General features: G+C 44.1%; 1 protein-coding gene across 1 annotated transcript in view; it reads left to right on the top strand.

The window, feature by feature from the left end:
- Nucleotides 1-5969: 5969 nt before the first annotated feature.
- The window catches only part of TTC6 (tetratricopeptide repeat domain 6), a 308030-nt gene continuing 298240 nt past the window's right edge, over nucleotides 5970-15759 (top strand). The window contains exon 1 of the mRNA XM_077464674.1: nucleotides 5970-6114. The gene's annotated coding sequence lies outside the window, so the exon portion shown is untranslated. The remainder of the gene's footprint in view (nucleotides 6115-15759) is intronic.

Genomic DNA, 15759 nt, shown 5'->3' with positions numbered 1-15759 from the left:
ACAACACCCACTAACTCCTGCAGATGCCTTTATTATAGAACACCAGAGATAAAGGGGTATATACAGATATATACTGTGCTGTGCTGGAGGCACACACAACTTCCAATAACTCCTGCAGATGGCAAGTGGTCTCAAATAGACAAGAGCTATGTAGGTGGATATAGCGGTATGTACTGGGTACAGAGCACACAGACAGCACGCACAAGCTCCTAACACTACTGACTGCAAGCTCTATTATAAAAGATAGATCACTAGCTATATAGGTGAGGTGAATATAGCGGTGTATACTGCGGTCAGGGCACGCAGACAACAACCACTACACAACAGCAAGATCGAAAATCATCCGAAAACGATCGGTGTGTACTGTGTTGAAGGTACACAGAACACCCACTAACTCCTGCAGATGCCTTTATTATAGAACACCAGAGATAAAGGGGTATATACAGATGTATACTGTGCTGTGCTGGAGGCACACACAACTTCCAATAACTCCTGCAGATGGCAAGTGGGCTCAAATAGAGAACAGCTATGTAGGTGGATATAGCGGTATGTACTGGGTACAGAGCACACAGACAGCACGCACAAGCTCCTAACACTACTGACTGCAAGCTCTATTATAAAAGATAGATCACTAGCTATATAGGTGAGGTGAATATAGCGGTGTATACTGCGGTCAGGGCACGCAGACAACAACCACTACACAACAGCAAGATCGAAAATCGGCCGAAAACGATTGGTGTGTACTGTGTTGAAGGTACACAGAACACCCACTGCTTCAGATGCCAACACACTACACAAGGCCGCCGCGCTGGCGGCCTTATATAGTGTGGGGCGTGCACTGCACAGCCTGAGCTATGATTGGCCACAGGCATCCTGCCTGTGGCCAATCATGGCTCTCCACGCTGCTGGCGCTGCGATTGGCCAAGCATGCGGGGTCACAGTGCATGCTTGGCCAATCATGAGCCAGCAATGCACTACGCCATCGCAGTGCATTGTTGGCCGTGAGCGCCACACGAATTTGGCGCGAACGGACCAAAATGTTCGGACTTCGCCGAACGGACGAACAGCCGATGTTCGAGTCGAACGTATGTTCGACTCGAACACGAAGCTCATCCCTAGTGGTCACTAATGAGAGGTACTTACTGAAGGAGTGGGGTGCCCCACCCAAAAGGATGTTTGTTCCTTGGACACAGCCAGTCACAGATCGCTGTAAATGGCCAATCACAGCGGCCGTTTACAGCGTGATCGGCGTGTCCAATGAGAAATTATCTCATATGTAAACATATGAGATCATCTCTCATCGCCGGCTCTCCCTCCTCACACAGAGGCAGCGTGTGAGGAGGGAGAGATGAACCGCTCCAGTGGTTAGTAAAAAAAATAAAGTGCTATCTGCCCCCACTGCCACCTGTCCTCACTGCCACCTATCCCCACTGCCACCTGTTGTCCCTACCTGTCCTCATTGCCACCTGTCCTCACTGCCACCTGTCCCCACTGCCACCTGTCCTCAGTGCCACCTGTCAGTGCCACCTGTCCCCAGTACCACTGTGCCATCTGTCATCAGTGCTACGTGTCATCAGTGCCACATAGTGCCATCTGTCATCAGTGCCACATCAGTGCCATCTGTCCCCAGTGCCACGTATAAATGCCATCTGTCATCAGTGCCATCTGTCATCGGTGCCACATCAGAGCCATCTGTCATCAGTGCCACATCAGTGCCATCTGTCATCAGTGCCACCTGTCAGTGTCATGTGCCATCTGTTATCAGTGCCACGTATCAGTGCCATCTGTCATCAGTGCCACGTATTAGTGCCATCTGTCATCAGTGCCACGTATCAGTGTCATCTGTCATCAGTGCCACGTGTCATCGGTGCTGCGTATCAGTGCCATCTGTCATCAGTGTCACGTGTCAACAGTGCCACGTATTAGTGCCATCTGTCTTCAGTTCCACATATTAGCACCATCTGTCATCAGTGCCACGTATAAGTGCCATCTGTCATCAGTACCACATGTCATCAGTGCCACATATTAGTGCCATCTGTCATCAGTGTCACGTGTCATCAGTGCCACGTTCAGTGCATCGGTCATCAGTGCCACGTGAGTGTCACATGTCATTGTCCTGGTGCTCCAGGGTCTTCAAAAGTGTAATAGGTAGTCAAGAAGTTAGATGTGTAATTTATGCTCCTAGAACACTTGATGGCGCTCCCTGCATGTTGGGCCTCTCTGAGTGGCCAGGCTGTCAAAAAGTCCCACACATGTGGTATCGTTATACTCAGGAAGAGTAGCAGAATGTATTTTGGGGCATTATTTGTGGTATACACATGCCATGTGAGAGAAATAACCTATTACAATGACAATTTTGTGGGAAAAAAAAATCTTCATTTTTCAAATAATTGTTGGAAAAAATGACAACATCAAAAACCTCACCATGCCTCTTACTAAATACCTTGGAATGTCTCCTTTCAAAAAATTTGGGGGGTATTTGTACTTTCCTGGCTTGTTCGGGTCGCAAGAAATGAGATAGTCCACCAGTACATCAGATGTGATCAATTTTGTATTATTTGCACCACAGCTTGTAGACTCTCTAACCTTTACAAAGACCAAATAATATCCACTAATTTGGGTTATTTTACCAAAGATATGTAGCAGTATAAATCGTGGCCAAAATTTATGAAGAAAAATTAACAATTTGCAAAATTTTATCACAGAAACAAAAAAAAAATGTGTTTTTTTCAAAATTTTCAGTCTTTTTTTATTTATAGCGCAAAAAAAAAAAAACCCAGAGGTGATCAAATACCACCAAAAGAAAGCTCTATTTGTGGGAAAAAAAAGGACAAAAAATTACTTTGGGTGCAGTGTTACATGACTGAGTAATTGTCATTCAAAGTGTGAGAACGTCGAAAGCTGAAAATTGGTCTGGTCACGAGGGGGGTTTAAAGTGGTTGTAAACCCTTACAACCAACTTTGACCTACAGGTAAGCCTAGATTAAGGCTTACCTGTAGGTCCAAGAAATATCTCCTAAACCTACACGGTTTAGGAGATATTTGCCCGAAGACAGCCACCACTGTCTGCGACGCATGCGCCGTAGACAGCGTCGCGCAGGCGCACTGGGGCAGGCCGAAGATCGCGGCGATATGCCGCGAGCGTCGGCTCCAGCGTGCATGCGCGGGAGTGACGTCATCGTGGCTCCGGCGAATCACAGCGCCGGAGCCGACAGACCCGGAAGTCGCTCTGGGATCCATGGCAGTGGCAAAGAGGAAGACAGAGGACTGCTTCAGGGGCTTCGTTCTCAGGTCAGTTATTCATAATGAGCTAGTATGCTATGCATACTAGCTCATTATGTCTTTGTCTTGCAGGATTTTTTTTTTTCAGGATTTTTTAAAAAGGGTTTACAACCACTTTAAGTGCCCAGTTGTCAAGTGGTTAATAAACTGCTTAACCACTTGCTTACTGGGCACTTAAACCCCCCTCAGTCCCAGACCAATTTTCAGCTTTCAGCGCTGATGCACTTTGAATGACAATTGCGCGGGCATACAACACTGTACCCAAATGAAATTTTTATCATTTTTTTCCCACAAATAGAGCTTTCTTTTGGTGGTATTTAATTACAGCTCAGAGTTTTATTTTTTGCTAAACAAAAAAAAAAAAAAATGCAAAAAAAAAAATCATGTTTAATAGTTTGTTATAAATTTTGCAAACGGGTCATTTTTCTCCTTCATTGAAGTGCGCTGATGAGGTGGCACTGATAGGCTGCACTGGTGGGCACTGATGGGCTGCATTGGTGGGCACTGATAGGCTGCATTGGTGGGCACTGATAGGCTGCACTGGTGGGCACTGATAGGCATAGTTAAGGCGGCACTAATAGGCACAGATAAGGCGGCACCGATGGGCACAGATAAGGCGGCACTGATGGGCAAAGATGGGCACAGATAAGGTGGCACAGATGGGTGGCACGGATGGGTGGCACGGATGGGCACTGATAGGTACCACTGATAGATGGGACTGATGGGCACTGATAGGTGGCTCTGATAGGTGGCACTGCTGGGCACTGATGGGCGGCACTGCTGGGCACTGGTAGATGACACTGATGGGCACGGATATGTGGCACTGGGGTGCAGCACCTTTGTTGAGGCAGATTGTGGGCACTGCTGGGTGGCACTGTGGGCACTGCTGGGTGGCACTGCTGGGTGGCACTGTGGGCACTGCTGGGTGGCACTGACGGGGGGCACTTACTTTTTTAATGTGGCACTGGCAGGGGGCAGGTGGGCACTGGCAGGGGACAGGTGGGCACTAGCAGGGCTGGCCATGATCGGGACTGATGTCCCGATCACAGCCGCCGGTGATCGCCTTTTTTTTTTCTCCTCGCGCTGACAGCGCGAGGAGGAATAATAGCCGATTACCGGCTCCGTTATATCACATGATCAGCTGTCATTGGCTGACAGCTGATCACGTGATAAGGGGTCGGGATCGACCCCTTGCACGGATCGGTGATCAGGCGAGTCTCGTAGACTCGCCGATCACAGAGTGCGCCGCGCGCGCCCCTCAGGGGGCGCGCAGGGCGCTCGTGCACGGGACTACGTCTATTGACGTCGTCCCGGAAAAGGAGATCCGCGCTGTAGCCGTCATTTGGCTATAGCGCGGATCTCAAGTGGTTAATAAACAGGCACCATAGTGTTTTGGTCTCATGAGATTACAGTAACAGGGGCCGTTCTCCACTGTTCGAATCGTTTGTTTGTTTGTTTGTTTGAATCGCTTCAGGCCCCTTCCCCACTTGTGCGACTTTTCTTGTGACTTTGGACATCAGAGTCGCATGACGACAAGTCCTACCCCATGATTTCCACTGATAACCATTCATATCTGTGTGACTTCAAGTCGCACCGACTTCAAAGTAGTCCCTGTACTACTTTGGTCTGACTTTGATTTGATTTGAGGTCCATAGACCTCGAGTTTACACAGGCGTTCCCTGAAATTGTGTCAAAATCGCTTGACTTTCAAGCCGCCGCAGTGTGAAAGGGGCCTCACTTCTCAAAAGAAGAACCTATCTCCTCAGAGAATGTCGGAGAACTGAGCAGTGGATATTTTCTGCTGCTTTATAAATAGACATCTTTGTGTCTTTGATGGACCTAAAATAGTGGCAATGTTTCGGGTTCACTTTGCTGTGTGTTGCACTTTGGATTGTAAATGTTTGACATTCGTGTGAATAGGCCGTCCTATGTGTGGAAATGAGTAAAAAGACAAATGCATTGATACTACACAGGGTGTGAATGGGGACTAATATGCAGTTAGGTATAGTGGGGGGTTCCTGACCCCAGATATGAGATGTACATTGTTCCCGTAGTTCTTCTACGTGGTAATGGAATCCATTGATGAGAGTATTGATCAGCATACATCACAGGGTTGCCAACTGCCAGTAAATTTACTGACGGTTTGTAAAAATCAGTGATTTTTTTTACAAGTGCCAGTAAATATGAGGGGCTGATCATTTCAAGCTGTGTTGACTTTTTAAGTGTAAATCAAGCCAATCATATTGTTAGAGGTATTGTCATTGTTTCCATATCGTGTTTATACTGTTAAAATATTCACTGTGTTAGTTTTCAATAGGAGTTCTGAAATTTCTCATGTTGTCAATATAAAATGTGCTCCGCCAGTAAATTTTCCATGTTTTGTCAGTAAAAAATGCTCTGGGAGCCTGGCAACCCTGATACATGGGGGACACACGTCCAAACATCCACCCAGCTCTATACATGGGCAGCAGATCAATCGATGTGAATATATGGGGGTCACTTTTCCATATCAGAGGAGCGGACATGGAGCCCCTTATTGATTATTATAGATTGGAGGTGATCCGGGGGGTAGACGAGGATCGCAGCCAGTAACCTCCCATCCGCCCATCTGCCCCGCCCACCCGCGGTTACATACACTGTACAGTACACGGACGGTCGGGGGGCGGATTCATCCAGAAGGGGCGGGGTGACAGCTGTGGGCGGAGTGGGACAAAGTTGGTTGCCAGGTGATGAAGTTTGGGACGGGGTCTCGGATGTTGCTAGGAAACCGCAAACTCTCCCGGGAAGACGAGGGGCACCGGAACCGACAGAGCAGACAGTTCGTCCTCTCAGGTGACCGGCACACACCGCCTATAGAGATAACACCATTTCCTATACAGCATCACCAGCTACAAGACTCCCTACTACTACCCATACCAGGGGGAGACATGGGGTGTGAAGGGGGGAGGCACATGGGGGGGGGGGGGACTGGGAGTACAGGTGCATTGTTCTGGGGGCCATGGTGCAGGTAAGAGGTAAGAGAGGGATTAGGAGGTTAGGTGGGGGTAGTGGTGCAGTATTGTGTGTGTGTGTGGGGGGGGGGGGGGGGGGGCATGCATGGTGCAGGGAAGAGGTGAGAGAGGGATTAGGAGGTTAGGTGGGGGTAGTGGTGAAGGTGCAGTATTGTGGGGGGGGGGGCATGCATGGTGCAGAAGGATGAGGTAAGAGGGGGATTAGGAGGTTAGGTGGGGGTAGTGGTGAAGGTGCAGTATTGTGGGGGGGGGGGGGGGCATGCATGGTGCAGGGATTAGGAGGTTAGGTGGGGGTTAGTGAAGGTGCAGTATTGTGGGGGGGGGGGCATGCATGGTGCAGGGATTAGGTGGGGGTTAGTGAAGGTGCAGTATTGTGGGGGGGGGGGGGCATGCATGGTGCAGGGATTAGGAGGTTAGGTGGGGGTTAGTGAAGGTGCAGTATTGTGGGGGGGGGGGGGGCATGCATGGTGCAGGGAAGAGGTAAGAGAGGGATTAGGAGGTTAGGTGGGGGTAGTGGTGCAGTATTGTGTGTGTGTGTGTGGGGGGGGGGCATGCATGGTGCAGAAGGATGAGGTAAGAGAGGGATTAGGAGGTTAGGTGGGGTAGTGGTGAAGGTGCAGTATTGTGTGTGTGTGTGTGTGGGGGGGGGGGCATGCATGGTGCAGGGAAGAGGTGAGAGAGGGACTAGGAGGTTAGGTGGGGGTAGTGGTGAAGGTGCAGTATTGTGGGGGGGGGGGGGGCATGCATGGTGCAGGGATTAGGAGGTTGGGTGGGGGTTAGTGAAGGTGCAGTATTGTGGGGGGGGGGGCATGCATGGTGCAGGGAAGAGGTGAGAGAGGCATTAGGAGGTTAGGTGGGGGTAGTGGTGAAGGTGCAGTATTGTGGGGGGGGGGGGGGGGCATGCATGGTGCAGGGAAGAGGTGAGAGAGGGATTAGGAGGTTAGGTGGGGGTAGTGGTGAAGGTGCAGTATTGTGGGGGGGGGGGGGGCATGCATGGTGCAGAAGGATGAGGTAAGAGAGGGATTAGGAGGTTAGGTGGGGGTAGTGGTGAAGGTGCAGTATTGTGGGGGGGGGGGGGGGCATGCATGGTACAGGGATTAGGAGGTTAGGTGGGGGTAGTGGTGAAGGTGCAGTATTGTGGGGGGGGGGCATGCATGGTGCAGGGATTAGGAGGTTAGGTGGGGGTTAGTGAAGGTGCAGTATTGTGGGGGGGGGGCATGCATGGTGCAGGGATTAGGAGGTTAGGTGGGGGTTAGTGAAGGTGCAGTATTGTGGGGGGGGGGGGGCATGCATGGTGCAGGGATTAGGAGGTTAGGTGGGGGTTAGTGAAGGTGCAGTATTGTGGGGGGGGGGGGGGCATGCATGGTGCAGGGATTAGGAGGTTAGGTGGGGGTTAGTGAAGGTGCAGTATTGTGGGGGGGGGGGCATGCATGGTGCAGGGAAGAGGTAAGAGAGGGATTAGGAGGTTGAACGCACATTGAAAAGAATGCATGACATTGAAAAGAATGCATGACGCTCCATGCTCAGAAAGGTGCGGGTGCTTCTTGGATGCACATAGGGCTGTGAATTGGCTGCCCCATGCACAATGCACAGAAACGTGTGAAAAAGCACAAAATCACACGTGGGAACACACATCCCCCCTACACAAAGTATGAATAGCCAATTTATTTGAATAGGCTGCAAAACCCTGGACTGCTGAAAAAGTATCGCTAAAACACATCGCACCGAACCACAACGTACCGCCTTGTCACTTGGTGCCTGCAAATGCACTGTATTTGCTTTCTGCATTTGGGGGGCCATTTACAATATATTTGCAAGAGCAGCACATTCACCTAGTGTGTGGGAAATGCACATGGAGTGTGTCTTTCACACAGGCCACTCTGGTGTGAACCGGCACTTAAACATTATCCTCATCTACCTGTGGACCCGGTTTAGGGCACATGCATGTGTGCCCCCCACAGCTGGAATTTGTCAGCAGATCCCAGCCAATGATTCATGACCAGGACCTAGTGATCGACTATGTACAATCACAGCTCGGAGCTCTGTGTTGACAATCAAAACAGGGCTCTATACAGAGGGAACAATCTCTCTGTTTCTTCTCCCTGCATTGCCATAGGAGTTGGGCTCTCAATGTAAGCGTATTAATGTTTTTAATTACTATAAGTCATTAGGTGCTAATATTGTAGCTCTGCAGGAAACACATTTTGCTTCTTTTTTCACTCCCCGCTATACATAAAGACTATTTAGTTTGCTATTTTGCTAATGCTACGGAGAAAAAACAGGGGGTAGCGCTCTGTCGCGACAGCTTTCATTTACTGAATCTAAAATACTGAAGGATAAAGAGGAGCGATACTTATTGGTGAAAGGACACTTGGGGGGGAATTTAGCAACATTTCTGGTCTATTATGCCTCCAATACAAACCAAGGTGGCCCTTTTTCTACTCCTTGCTCTCATCTTTGTCCAAAGGGACAAACTCCAAATTTTTTCTTGTGTGGGAACAGAACTAATGATTTTCGTTTTTAATGTATACCATTTTTGTACAAGAAATATCAGAAATGAAAGACTGCGCATGATCAGAATCAACAGATAACAGAAAAAAACCTTTGTCCTACGAGAATTTTCATACATTATTTTCATCCTCGGCTCGACTTGCTGTAAAACAACGAGGAAAAACAGCTGATTGTTCGCCCGATTTTCGCATAGTGTGTTACTCCAGCCTGTGCAAGATGCAATGCACAGCAGGGCTCCTGCCAGTCCATCTTCCATCAGAATGAATATAGTCAATATCCAATCACATGCAATACTTTATTTTAATCCAGAATAATATACAGAATAATCTCCCACAGGTTTACACGTTTCTGCCCACTGCGGGCCTTAATCATAGCACCAAGAGGTGATAGTATCACCCAATTGAAAAACACTGAACCACGTCTGCCATACCAGGTGCAGAATGAATCAAACAGCACCCACATGCAGACTTGAAAAGACCAGTAAGGGAGATACAAGAATAAAGTATTTAGATCATTAATAACTATTTCTGCTAAGATACAATGTATACAGTCAAAACAAATAGAACAAAACTGGACAGTACTAACAAAACAAATAAAATACTTGATACATGTATCGCATGATGCATTCCAGGGGATGCTGTCAGATGAATTGATGTATTGTCCACAGTGTCTTAATATAGAGGTCTGGTACATGGGATAAGAGGGTGTCTGCATATCAGGTAACCTAGCACTACCCACTTTAGGACATTACTTGCAAGTTTCTACTGATACCAATGTAATTTAATGTATGAACTTCATTAATACCGTAATTATTTCCCTTCTACACCAAATTGAGGTACATTATTGTTCTATGGACACCAATGTAATGTATACTGTATGTACAGATGTCCATTATATTCCCGCTGACACCAATGTAAAATATATGTACATACGTCCATTATATTCCCACTGACACCAATGTAAAATATATGTACATACGTCCATTATATTCCCGCTGACACCAATGTAAAATATATGTACATACGTCCATTATATTCCCGCTGACACCAATGTAAAATATATGTACAGACGTCCATTATATTCCCACTGACACCAATGTAAAATATATGTACATACGTCTATTATATTCCCACTGACACCAATGTAAAATATATGTACATACGTCCATTATATTCCCGCTGACACCAATGTAAAATATATGTACAGACGTCCATTATATTCCTGCTGACACCAATGTAAAATATATGTACATACGTCCATTATATTCCCACTGACACCAATGTAAAATATATGTACATACGTCCATTATATTCCCACTGACACCAATGTAAAATATATGTACATACGTCCATTATATTCCTGCTGACACCAATGTAAAATATATGTACAGACGTCCATTATATTCCTGCTGACACCAATGTAAAATATATGTACATACGTCCATTATATTCCCACTGACACCAATGTAAAATATATGTACATACGTCCATTATATTCCTGCTGACACCAATGTAAAATATATGTACAGACGTCCATTATATTCCTGCTGACACCAATGTAAAATATATGTACATACGTCCATTATATTCCCGCTGACACCAATGTAAAATATATGTACAGACGTCCATTATATTCCTGCTGACACCAATGTAAAATATATGTACAGACGTCCATTATATTCCCGCTGACACCAATGTAAAATATATGTACATACGTCCATTATATTCCCACTGACACCAATGTAAAATATATGTACATACGTCCATTATATTCCTGCTGACACCAATGTAAAATATATGTACATACGTCCATTATATTCCCACTGACACCAATGTAAAATATATGTACATACGTCCATTATATTCCTGCTGACACCAATGTAAAATATATGTACATACGTCCATTATATTCCCACTGACACCAATGTAAAATATATGTACATACGTCCATTATATTCCCACTGACACCAATGTAAAATATATGTACATACGTCCATTATATTCCCACTGACACCAATGTAAAATATATCTACATACGTCCATTATATTCCTGCTGACACCAATGTAAAATATATGTACATACGTCCATTATATTCCTGCTGACACCAATGTAAAATATATGTACAGACGTCCATTATATTCCCACTGACACCAATGTAAAATATATGTACATACGTCCATTATATTCCCGCTGACACCAATGTAAAATATATGTACAGACGTCCATTATATTCCCACTGACACCAATGTAAAATATATGTACATACGTCCATTATATTCCCACTGACACCAATGTAAAATATATCTACATACGTCCATTATATTCCTGCTGACACCAATGTAAAATATATGTACAGACGTCCATTATATTCCTGCTGACACCAATGTAAAATATATGTACAGACGTCCATTATATTCCCACTGACACCAATGTAAAATATATGTACATACGTCCATTATATTCCCGCTGACACCAATGTAAAATATATGTACAGACGTCCATTATATTCCCACTGACACCAATGTAAAATATATGTACATACGTCCATTATATTCCCGCTGACACCAATGTAAAATATATGTACATACGTCCATTATATTCCCGCTGACACCAATGTAAAATATATGTACAGACGTCCATTATATTCCTGCTGACACCAATGTAAAATATATGTACAGACGTCCATTATATTCCCGCTGACACCAATGTAAAATATATGTACATACGTCCATTATATTCCCACTGACACCAATGTAAAATATATGTACATACGTCCATTATATTCCTGCTGACACCAATGTAAAATATATGTACATACGTCCATTATATTCCCACTGACACCAATGTAAAATATATGTACATACGTCCATTATATTCCTGCTGACACCAATGTAAAATATATGTACATACGTCCATTATATTCCCACTGACACCAATGTAAAATATATGTACATACGTCCATTATATTCCCGCTGACACCAATGTAAAATATATCTACATACGTCCATTATATTCCTGCTGACACCAATGTAAAATATATGTACATACGTCCATTATATTCCTGCTGACACCAATGTAAAATATATGTACAGACGTCCATTATATTCCTGCTGACACCAATGTAAAATATATGTACAGACGTCCATTATATTCCCACTGACACCAATGTAAAATATATGTACATACGTCCATTATATTCCCGCTGACACCAATGTAAAATATATCTACATACGTCCATTATATTCCCGCTGACACCAATGTAAAATATATGTACATACGTCCATTATATTCCCGCTGACACCAATGTAAAATATATGTACAGACGTCCATTATATTCCCACTGACACCAATGTAAAATATATGTACATACGTCCATTATATTCCCACTGACACCAATGTAAAATATATGTACATACGTCCATTATATTCATGCTGACACCAATGTAAAATATATGTACATACGTCCATTATATTCCCGCTGACACCAATGTAAAATATATGTACATACGTCCATTATATTCCCGCTGACACCAATGTAAAATATATGTACATACGTCCATTATATTCCCGCTGACACTAATGTAAAATATATGTACATACGTCCATTATATTCCCACTGACACCAATGTAAAATATATGTACATACGTCCATTATATTCCTGCTGACACCAATGTAAAATATATGTACATACGTCCATTATATTCCCACTGACACCAATGTAAAATATATGTACATACGTCCATTATATTCCTGCTGACACCAATGTAAAATATATGTACAGACGTCCATTATATTCCCGCTGACACTAATGTAAAATATATGTACAGACGTCCATTATATTCCCACTGACACCAATGTAAAATATATGTACATACGTCCATTATATTCCTGCTGACACCAATGTAAAATATATGTACATACGTCCATTATATTCCCGCTGACACTAATGTAAAATATATGTACAGACGTCCATTATATTCCCACTGACACCAATGTAAAATATATGTACATACGTCCATTATATTCCTGCTGACACCAATGTAAAATATATGTACATACGTCCATTATATTCCCGCTGACACTAATGTAAAATATATGTACAGACGTCCATTATATTCCCACTGACAACAATGTAAAATATATGTACATACGTCCATTATATTCCCGCTGACACCAATGTAAAATATATGTACATACGTCCATTATATTCCCGCTGACACCAATGTAAAATATATGTACATACGTCCATTATATTCCCACTGACACCAATGTAAAATATATGTACATACGTCCATTATATTCCCGCTGACACCAATGTAAAATATATGTACATACGTCCATTATATTCCCACTGACACCAATGTAAAATATATGTACATACGTCCATTATATTCCCGCTGACACCAATGTAAAATATATGTACAGACGTCCATTATATTCCCGCTGACACCAATGTAAAATATATGTACAGACGTCCATTATATTCCCACTGACACCAATGTAAAATATATGTACATACGTCCATTATATTCCCGCTGACACCAATGTAAAATATATGTACATACGTCCATTATATTCCTGCTGACACCAATGTAAAATATATGTACATACGTCCATTATATTCCTGCTGACACCAATGTAAAATATATGTACATACGTCCATTATATTCCCGCTGACACCAATGTAAAATATATGTACATACGTCCATTATATTCCTGCTGACACCAATGTAAAATATATGTACATACGTCCATTATATTCCTGCAGACACCAATGTAAAATATATGTACATACGTCCATTATATTCCTGCTGACACCAATGTAAAATATATGTACATACGTCCATTATATTCCCGCTGACACCAATGTAAAATATATGTACATACGTCCATTATATTCCCACTGACACCAATGTAAAATATATGTACAGACGTCCATTATATTCCCAGTGACACCAATGTAAAATATATGTACATACGTCCATTATATTCCCACTGACACCAATGTAAAATATATGTACATACGTCCATTATATTCCTGCAGACACCAATGTAAAATATATGTACATACATGCATTCTATTCCCACTGACACAAAGTTTGTAGACCCCTGGCCTAGATGATGCTGGAGGTTCTCCAGCCAGGGAATGAGGCAGGCTTTATCTGACCTGCTGTGGCTTATAATGTACACTGTGAGAAGCTCAGAGTGTGCAGGAAAATCAGAGTAGACAATGCCATTATAGAAGAGGAGCCTGTACAACCGCACAAGGTAAGGCTTGATTTCACCTTTAAGAAGTATTTAAAGTATAACTAAAGGCAACATTTTTTTTGTTTTTGGTTAGAGTGGAGAGAGAGTAGAACATTTGTCAGGTTTTATTGCTGTCTATGTTCCCGTTAAGGAGATCAAAACAGTGGAAGAATGCCCCAGGGATTTTACGGGCTAGGGATGTATAGTCAAGTAGGAAAGTATAAGGCGTAAATGCAAAAATTACAAAATGCTATTAATAAACAGTTATACATATGGTAAGAATGTAAATAGTAATGGTCATAAGTTTACAGTGTACATCTAGATACTGAATCAGAAGGTTGGTCATAGAGTGATGGACCCAACATTCACATATAAATTCAGGAATCCCGATATGTTTCAGAAAAATAATTCCTTCTTCAAGGGCTCATTTAGTGTGGACTGTACTGTAACCAGACCATCAATAGCAGTGTATGTTATATATCCAGTCCGGCAGGTAAAGAGGTCTGCGTCTCAGGTTTCAACCCTTGCATGAGTCTGGAAATACGGAACGTGACCCCATATTTGAGGAGGGTGACAAACTCCCAATCTCAAGGGGTGGTAAAAGGTGGGGTTTTATTCAAAAGAAACACCTCTCTGCCACAAACCAGATGAAGCATGTGCCAGATAGGTCCACGAGGATGGCCACCGTGAGAGCATTATTTGTCAGACAGAAACAGAAATCCACGGAGTGATGAGAGATCCTGGCTGTGCAGCAGGAAAAGAGAGATCCACCGATAGGGAGATCCACATTCTCTGTTTGTCCTGTTTACCATTATCTTAGAAAATGAAAGTAAAAGAAAATCCCAAATGTTGGGTTGTCCCCAGAAAAGTAATAGAGAGGGAACTTTCCAATGGGAACACTAGTTCTGGTGACCTGGGGATCCCCAAGGGATTCCTTTAAATTGCGGGACTTTCCTCTCACTTTATGTTTTGGCTATGGGACAGGAAATGAAAGGAAATCTCCCCAATAGGAGACAGAAAGCAAAAATAAACTGACAGAGGGTTCTGACCTCCCCTTACTCTATCCAAAATGAAAATAGGGTTTTTCCTATCCCTTTCCCACCGAGCGTACGCAGACCTGCGTACTCGGCTTCCGGCTGGTATACCGGGATGATGCCCGCACCTGCAGGCATCATCCCGGTACCGTTTTCTTCAGCAGGCGATTGGCTTTCCAGCCATAACAGCCGTTGCGGCTAAAAGCCACTCGGCTGTTATGCCGGAGGAGCGGGAGGGGACGTCCCCCCCTCCCGCCGCCTCCCGCCGCTGTTACCGGTGCTCCCGTTCGATCGGGAGCACCGATTCAAGTTGCGCTGCCTCCGGCCACTGGGGAGGAACTGGAACGAAGCCGTAATCGGCTTCGTTCCAGTCTCCTCATAGTAAACACGGAAGCGACGTCATGACGTCACTTCCCGTTTACTCGGCTACCAATGGCGCTGGTTTAAAAAAAATATACGGTATTCAGAATCGCCGTTTTCAGCGATCTGAATACATTGAAGTGTAAAGGAGGGGTGGGGGGTCTTTTAGACCCCCGATCCCTCCATAAAGAGTACCTGTCACCACCTATTACTGTCACAAGGGATGTTTACATTCCTTGTGACAGCAATAAAAGTGATCAAAATTTTTATTTTTTTTTAAAACAATTTAGTCATTAAAAAAAAAAAAAAAAAA

This window comes from Lithobates pipiens, unplaced genomic scaffold (genome assembly GCF_037356315.1).
Source record: "Lithobates pipiens isolate NorthernLeopardFrog02 unplaced genomic scaffold, aLitPip1_a1.2 Scaffold_30, whole genome shotgun sequence".
NCBI classification, from domain to species: Eukaryota; Metazoa; Chordata; class Amphibia; order Anura; family Ranidae; genus Lithobates; species Lithobates pipiens.
The sequence above is the reverse complement of the archived record's forward strand: the minus strand, read 5'-3'. Positions and strand labels throughout refer to the sequence as shown.